The sequence below is a fragment of the Nerophis ophidion genome, linkage group LG18 (genome assembly GCF_033978795.1).
Source record: "Nerophis ophidion isolate RoL-2023_Sa linkage group LG18, RoL_Noph_v1.0, whole genome shotgun sequence".
Lineage (NCBI taxonomy): Eukaryota > Metazoa > Chordata > Actinopteri > Syngnathiformes > Syngnathidae > Nerophis > Nerophis ophidion.
The window spans coordinates 2983673-2991740 of NC_084628.1; the positions used below are offsets into that span (position 1 = coordinate 2983673).

An 8068-nucleotide genomic window follows, 5' to 3' on the forward strand; every position below is an offset into this window, starting at 1 on the left:
TACCCCTGGGGGTACTTGAAGGTATGCCAAGGGGTATGTGAGTTTTTTTTTTTAAATATTCTAAAAATAGCAACATTTCAAAAATCCTTTATAAATATATTTATTGAATAATACTTCAACAAAATATGAATGTAAGTTCAAAAACTGTGAAAAGAAATGCAACAATGCAATATTCAGTGTTGACAGATAGATTTTTTGGTGGACATGTTCCATAAATATTGATGTTAAATATGTCTTTTTTTGTGAAGAAATGTTTAGAAGTAAGTTGATGAATCCAGATGGATCTCTATTACAATCCCCAAAGAGGGCACTTTAAGTTGATGATTACTTCTATGTGTAGAAATCTTTATTTATAATTAAATCACTTGTTTTTAGTCATTTTTATATCTTTTATTCCAAATACTTCAAGAAAGACCACTACAAATGAGCAATATTTTGCACTGTTATACAATTTAATAAATCAGAAACTGATGACATAGTGCTGTATTTTACTTCTTTATCACTTTTTTTCAACCAAAAATGCTTTGCTGTGATTAGGGGGTACTTGAATTAAAAAAATGTTTTTACAGGGGGTACATCACTGAAAGAAAGGTTGAGAACCACTGCACTATTTGATTTCCTAGTATGCAGCTCATTTTTAATTGACAATTATTAAAATATCTTGTGTGACATCATGCACGAAAGCGCACTTTATATGTTTTACACTATTATAGTGCCGTTCTGTGCAAAAAGTGCATTTTTATTTTAGTGTTGTTTTGATATGTCATCTTAGTGACATCATGCACAAAAGTGCACTCAGCTTGTTTTAAAATGTCTCTGACAATCTTGCACTTTCTGTTTTGGAAATGACATGAATGTTTTCGCCACTGTTTAATAAATACAGTTTTGGTCAATTGACTTAGTTGTGATTTCCCTCTCTGCATGAAAGTTTGAAATAAACATATTAATGCAGTATGAAGAAGAATGTTTTAATGTAGACACATAGAATCATCATACTGCTGTGATTATATGCATCAAGTGTTCATTCAAGGCTAAGGCAAAATATCGAGCTATATATCGTGTATCGTGACATGGCCTTAAAATATTAAGATATTAATAAAAGGCCATATCGCCCGGCCCTAATTTGGTTTGCAATATTCTATATTTAAACATCCCAGCATATCAAAAAGGATAAGAAAGACTTTGCAACCCCCAACGGCTGCTGCTGTCCGCCCGACTGGCTGAGCTGGAGTCACAGGAGCACTTTCTCACAGCGATAGTTGGCAAAATGATCACCGAGCTAAATTAATATGCGTCCTCACCAATATTACAATTACGATGAAACATTAAAGTACCAGTAGAGTGGAAAAACAAGTTGCCTCTATATTGAAGCTCCCATCATATATATATCTGATGCATGACACCGAAAGACCCAAGACAAAGTTTGCGAGTAAATAGATATGATCAACATAGTATCAATCCCACGGAGATTCCCGAGCCATTTTCAGAGATAATGAGCTCGCCAGAGACGTAACGTGACGAAGAGGTAGGAACCACAGACCCCTTCATCACCAACAATGCAAATCATGCAGACTTTGGGAGAGCCAATAACCATTACTTGGGGAAAAAATGATGACCCAGAAAGTTATATTGTTGATCCTGAATATAAGCAGGATGAGATACAAGTTTGAACCCTTTTATGAACAGATCCAGCTTTAGTGAAACACTAAGCATTAGAGATGATGGCTTTTTTGCCGATATCCGATATTGTCCAACTCTTGCCTGACAATCATTGGTACTTTAACTTTTAATTACCGATTCCGATATCAACCGATACATACAGTCGTGGAATTAACACATTATTATGCCCTATTTAGATTAGATTTGTCGGACAGGTGACATATGACGGCTACTTGTAGGACAGTTAAGGGTCAAGAATAGAGATGATGTCCGATAATGGCTTTTTTGCCTGTATCCGATATTGTCCAACTCTTAATTACCGATTCCGATATCAACCGATACCGATATATACAGTCGTGGAATGAACACATTATTATGCCTAATTTTGTTGTGATGCATTAAACCAGGGGTGCCCATTACGTCGATCGCGAGCTACCAGTCGACCGCGGGGGGTGTGTCAGTCGATCTCCAGCCAGGCTTTTAAAAAAAATAGACCTAAAAATTAGTGATCATCAATCTTCACCAAGACGTCACTTAAATGACATTCACGGTACCGGAGGGTCTTGTGAGATGACGCTGGCTGCTGCAAGATCATTATTATGAAAATATGACCGAGAGGAAGGCGAGAAACACTTTTTATTTCAACAGACTCTCGCGCCGTACCTTCCGTCAAAACTCTAAAGGCCGACTGCACATTTCCTATCTTCACAATAAAAGCCCTGCTTCATGCTGCCTGCGCTAACTAAATACAGAGTCTCGGAAAACTGGCGTGCACAAGCGATCCCTCAGAAAGCTGGCGTGCACATCACTTGTGCACGCCAGCTTTCCGAGACTCTTATTTTGTTAGCGCAGGCAGCATGAAGCAGGGCTTTTATTGTGAAGATAGGAAATGTGCAGTCGGCCTTTAGAGTTTTGACGGAAGGCACGGCGCGAGAGTCTGTTGAAATAAAAAGTGTTTCTGGCCATCCTCTCTGTCATTTTTTCATAATAATGAACTGGCAGCAGCCAGCGTCATCTCACAAGACCCTCGGGTGCCGTGAATGTCAATCAAGCAAGCTACGGAATTTGCCGCCAATGTTTTTCTTGTAAAGTGTATGGAAGCTGGATGAATTAGATGCCAAAAACCAACCACTTTCATGTGGTATTGTACAGAAAGGACAACTTTTTTTCTCCTCCATTTGAAAATGTGGGCGTTATCATCATTACTGTCTGATTCCAATCAATGCAAGTCATCAGAATCAGGTAATACACCGACTTATATTCTTGTCTTCGTGAAAGAAAGACATCTATATGTGTTACACATGCTTGTATTATCATTAAACACATTTAACTTGTTTACAAAAATGTCTCTTTCATAAATAAATAAATATAAATGATATATATAAATGAGGTAGATCCCCTCGAGTTGGTCAATTGAAAAGTAGCTCGCCGGCAGAAAAAGTGTGGGCACCCCTGCATTAAACAACCAGGAGGCAGCGGGGGTATTTGGTGGTACCTGGGGGTGTATATTGTAGCATCCCGGAAGAGTTACTGCTGCAAGGGGTTCTGGGTATTTGTTCTGTTGTGTTTATGTTGTGTGACGGTGCGGATGTTCTCCCGAAATGTGTTTGTCATTCTTGTTTGGTGTGGGTTCACAGTGTGGCGCATATTTGTAACAGTGTTAAAGTTGTTGATACGGCCACCCTCAGTGTGACCTGTATGGCTGTTGACCAAGTATGCATTGCATTCACTTGTGTGTGTGTGAAAAGCCATAAGAATTAACATATAATTATGCCTTATTTTGTTGTGATGCCCCGCTGGATGCATTAAACATTGTAACAACATTTTCCAAAATAAATCAACTCAAGTTATGGCAAAAAGTGCCAAGATGGCACTGCCATATTTCTTATTGAAGTCACAAAGTGCATTATTGTGGAGAGGCGCAGCCGGCGAACGAGCAGCGTGGCAGGGCACGCTAGAGCCCGGCCCAAGATGGCGGCAAGGAGGCGGAGAATGCGGCCGAACGGAGAGGCGGGGCGTGCCGGGAGCGACGCCACAATAGAGTTCAGGTGTGTGGATCGCGCACGTGGCCACAATCAATGTATCTCCTCTCAATGTATAAAATGATAAATGGGTTGTACTTGTATAGCGCTTTTCTACCTTCAAGGTACTCAAAGCGCTTTGACACTACTTCCACATTTACCCATTCACACACACATTCACACACTGATGGAGGGAGCTGCCATGCAAGGCGCCAACCAGCACCCATCAGGAGCAAGGGTGAAGTGTCTTGCTCAGGACACAACGGACGTGACGAGGTTGGTACTAGGTGGGAATTGAACCAGGGACGCTCGGGTTGCGCACGGCCACTCTCCCCACTGCGCCACGCCGTCCCTCCCCATAAAAGGGGAGAAGGAAGTGGAGAGCGGGAAGCAGTGGGTGAGGAGCGAAAGAGACAGAGAGCAAGACACAAGAGACGGAGACGCGGTCGACTGAAGAGTGGACCAGAGAGCTAGAGATGGAGAGCGAGCAGCAGAGGGAGACGGGAGACGCCGCAGAAGAGCGACCCGACCGCAGACAAGCAAGTCAAACCTGCTCAGCAATGTCCTTCCTTGATGGTCCTGGGAACCCACACGGCATGAGACGGTCACATTATTTTTTTTAACATGGGTTCTTCCGAGGATGTCGTAGTCGTAATGGTTTGTGCAGTCCTTTGAGACATTTGTGATTTAGGGCTATATAAATAAACATTGATTGACATGCCTCAAAAAAGCAGCTTGGAATTTGCGACAGGCTGTCCCTGAGAGAGCATGAGGAGGTTGAGGTGGGCGGGGTTTCAGGGTGGGAGGTAGCGGGGGCAACTTTAACACTGTTACAAATATGCGCCACAGTGTGAACCCACACCAAACAAGAATGACAAACACATTTCGAGAGAACATCCGCACCGTAACTCAACATAAACACAACAGAACAAATACCCAGAACCCCTTGCACCACTAACTCTTCCGGGACGCTACAATAAAACCCCCAACCTCCTCATGCTATCTCAGGGAGAGCGTGTCTTAAATTCCAAGCTGCTGTTTTGAGGCATGTTAAAAAAAAATAATGCACTTTGTGACTTCAATAATAAATTTGGCAGTGCCATGTTGGCATTTTTTTCCATAACTTGAGTTGATTTATTTTGGAAAACCTTGTTACATTGTTTAATATCCTCCATACAAACAGCTTCATAATGTAAGCAGATTATACACACTCATAAGTGAATGCAACACATACTTGGTCAACAGCCATACAGGTGACACTTGAGGGTGGCCATATAAACAACTTTAACACTGTTACAAATATGCGCCGCAGTGTGAACCCACACCAAACAAGAATGACAAACACATTTCGAGAGAACATCCGCACCGTAACACAACATAAACACAACAGAACAAATACCCACAACCCCTTGCATCACTAACTCTTCCGGGACGCTACAATAAACCCCCCAACCTCCTCATGCTATCTCAGGGAGAGCGTGTCTTAAATTCCAAGCTGCTGTTTTGAGGCATGTTAAAAAAAAAATAATGCACTTTGTGACGTCAATAATAAATATGGCAGTGCCATGTTGGCATTTTTTTCCGTAACTTGAGTTGATTTATTTTGGAAAACCTTGTTACATTGTTTAATATCCTCCATACAAACAGCTTCATAATGTAAGCAGCTTATACACACTCATAAGTGAATGCAACACATACTTGGTCAACAGCCATACAGGTGACACTTGAGGGTGGCCGTATAAACAACTTTAACACTGTTACAAATATGCGCCACACTGTGAACCCACACCAAACAAGAATGACAAACACATTTCGAGGGAACATCCGCACCGTAACACAACATAAACACAACAGAACAAATACCCAGAACCCCTTACAGCACTCACTCTTCCGGGACGCTACAATACACACCCCCAACCTCGTCCACCTCAACCTCCTCATGCTCTCTCAGGGAGAGCATGTCCCAAATTCCAAGCTGCTGTTTTGAGGCATGTTAAAAAAAAAAAAACAATCCACTTTGTGACGTCAATAATAAATATGGCAGTGCCATGTTGGCATTTTTTTCCAGAACTTGAGTTGATTTATTTTGGAAAACCTTGTTACATTGTTTAATATCCTCCATACAAACAGCTTCATAATGTAAGCAGCTTATACACACGCATAAGTGAATGCAACACATACTTGGTCAACAGCCATACAGGTGACACTTGAGGGTGGCCGTATAAACAACTTTAACACTGTTACAAATATGCGCCGCAGTGTGAACCCACACCAAACAAGAATGACAAACACATTTCGAGAGAACATCCGCACCGTAACACAACATAAACACAACAGAACAAATAGTCAGAACCCCTTGCATCACTAACTCTTCCGGGACGCTACAATAAACCCCCCAACCTCCTCATGCTATCTCAGGGAGAGCGTGTCTTAAATTCCTAGCTGCTGTTTTGAGGCATGTTAAAAAAAAAATAATGCACTTTGTGACTTCAATAATAAATATGACAGTGCCATGTTGGCATTTTTTTCCATAACTTGAGTTGATTTATTTTGGAAAACCTTGTTACATTGTTTAATATCCTCCATACAAACAGCTTCATAATGTAAGCAGCTTATACACACTCATAAGTGAATGCAACACATACTTGGTCAACAGCCATACAGGTGACACTTGAGGGTGGCCGTATAAACAACTTTAACACTGTTACAAATATGCGCCGCAGTGTGAACCCACACCAAACAAGAATGACAAACACATTTCGAGAGAACATCCGCACTATAACACAACATAAACACAACAGAACAAATAGTCAGAACCCCTTGCATCACTAACTCTTCCGGGACGCTACAATACACACCCCCAACCTCGCCCACCTCAACCTCATCATGCTCTCTAAGGGAGAGCATGTCCCAAATTCCAAGCTGCTGTTTTGAGGCATGTTAAAAAAAAAAAAATGCACTTTGTGACTTCTATAGTAAATATGGCAGTGCCATGTTGGCATTTTTTTCCGTAACTTGAGTTGATTTATTTTGGAAAACCTTGTTGCATTGTTTAATATCCTCCATACAAACAGCTTCATAATGTAACCAGCTTATACACACTCATAAGTGAATGCAAGGCATACTTGGTCAACAGCCATACAGGTCACACTGAGGGTGGCCGTATAAACAACTTTAACACTGTTACAAATATGCGCCACACTGTGAACCCACACCAAACAAGAATGACAAACACATTTCGAGAGAACATCCGCACCGTAACTCAACATAAACACAACAGAACAAATACCCAGAACCCCTTGCACCACTAACTCTTCCGGGACGCTACAATAAAACCCCCAACCTCCTCATGCTATCTCAGGGAGAGCGTGTCTTAAATTCCAAGCTGCTGTTTTGAGGCATGTTAAAAAAAAATAATGCACTTTGTGACTTCAATAATAAATATGGCAGTGCCATGTTGGCATTTTTTTCCATAACTTGAGTTGATTTATTTTGGAAAACCTTGTTACATTGTTTAATATCCTCCATACAAATAGCTTCATAATGTAAGCAGCTTATACACACTCATAAGTGAATGCAACACATACTTGGTCAACAGCCATACAGGTGACACATGAGGGTGGCCGTATAAACAACTTTAACACTGTTTCAAATATGCGCCACAGTGTGAACCCACACCAAACAAGAATGACAAACACATTTCGGGAGAACATCCGCACCGCCACACAACATAAACACAACAGAACAAATACCCACAACCCCTTGCATCACTAACTCTTCCGGGACGCTACAATAAACCCCCCAACCTCCTCATGCTATCTCAGGGAGAGCGTGTCTTAAATTCCAAGCTGCTGTTTTGAGGCATGTTAAAAAAAAAATAATGCACTTTGTGACTTCAATAATAAATATGACAGTGCCATGTTGGCATTTTTTTCCATAACTTGAGTTGATTTATTTTGGAAAACCTTGTTGCATTGTTTAATATCCTCCATACAAACAGCTTCATAATGTAAGCAGCTTATACACACTCATAAGTGAATGCAACGCATACTTGGCCAACAGCCATACAGGTCACACTGAGGGTGGCCGTATAAACAACTTTAACACTGTTACAAATATGCGCCACAGTGTGAACCAACACCAAACAAGAATGACAAACACATTTCGAGAGAACATCCGCACCGTAACACAACATAAACACAACAGAACAAATACCCAGAACCCCTTACAGCACTCACTCTTCCGGGACGCTACAATACACACTCCCAACCTCCTCATGCTCTCTCAGGGAGAGCATGTCCCAAATTCCAAGCTGCTGTTTTGAGGCATGTTAAAAAAAACAAAAAAAACAATCCACTTTGTGACTTCAATAATAAATATGGCAGTGT

General features: G+C 41.2%; 1 protein-coding gene across 2 annotated transcripts in view; it reads right to left on the reverse strand.

Moving 5' to 3' along the window:
- Positions 1-8068, reverse strand: part of rsrc1 (arginine/serine-rich coiled-coil 1) — a 467824-nt gene that overhangs the window by 25802 nt on the left and 433954 nt on the right. The gene's annotated exons all lie outside the window — the stretch shown is intronic.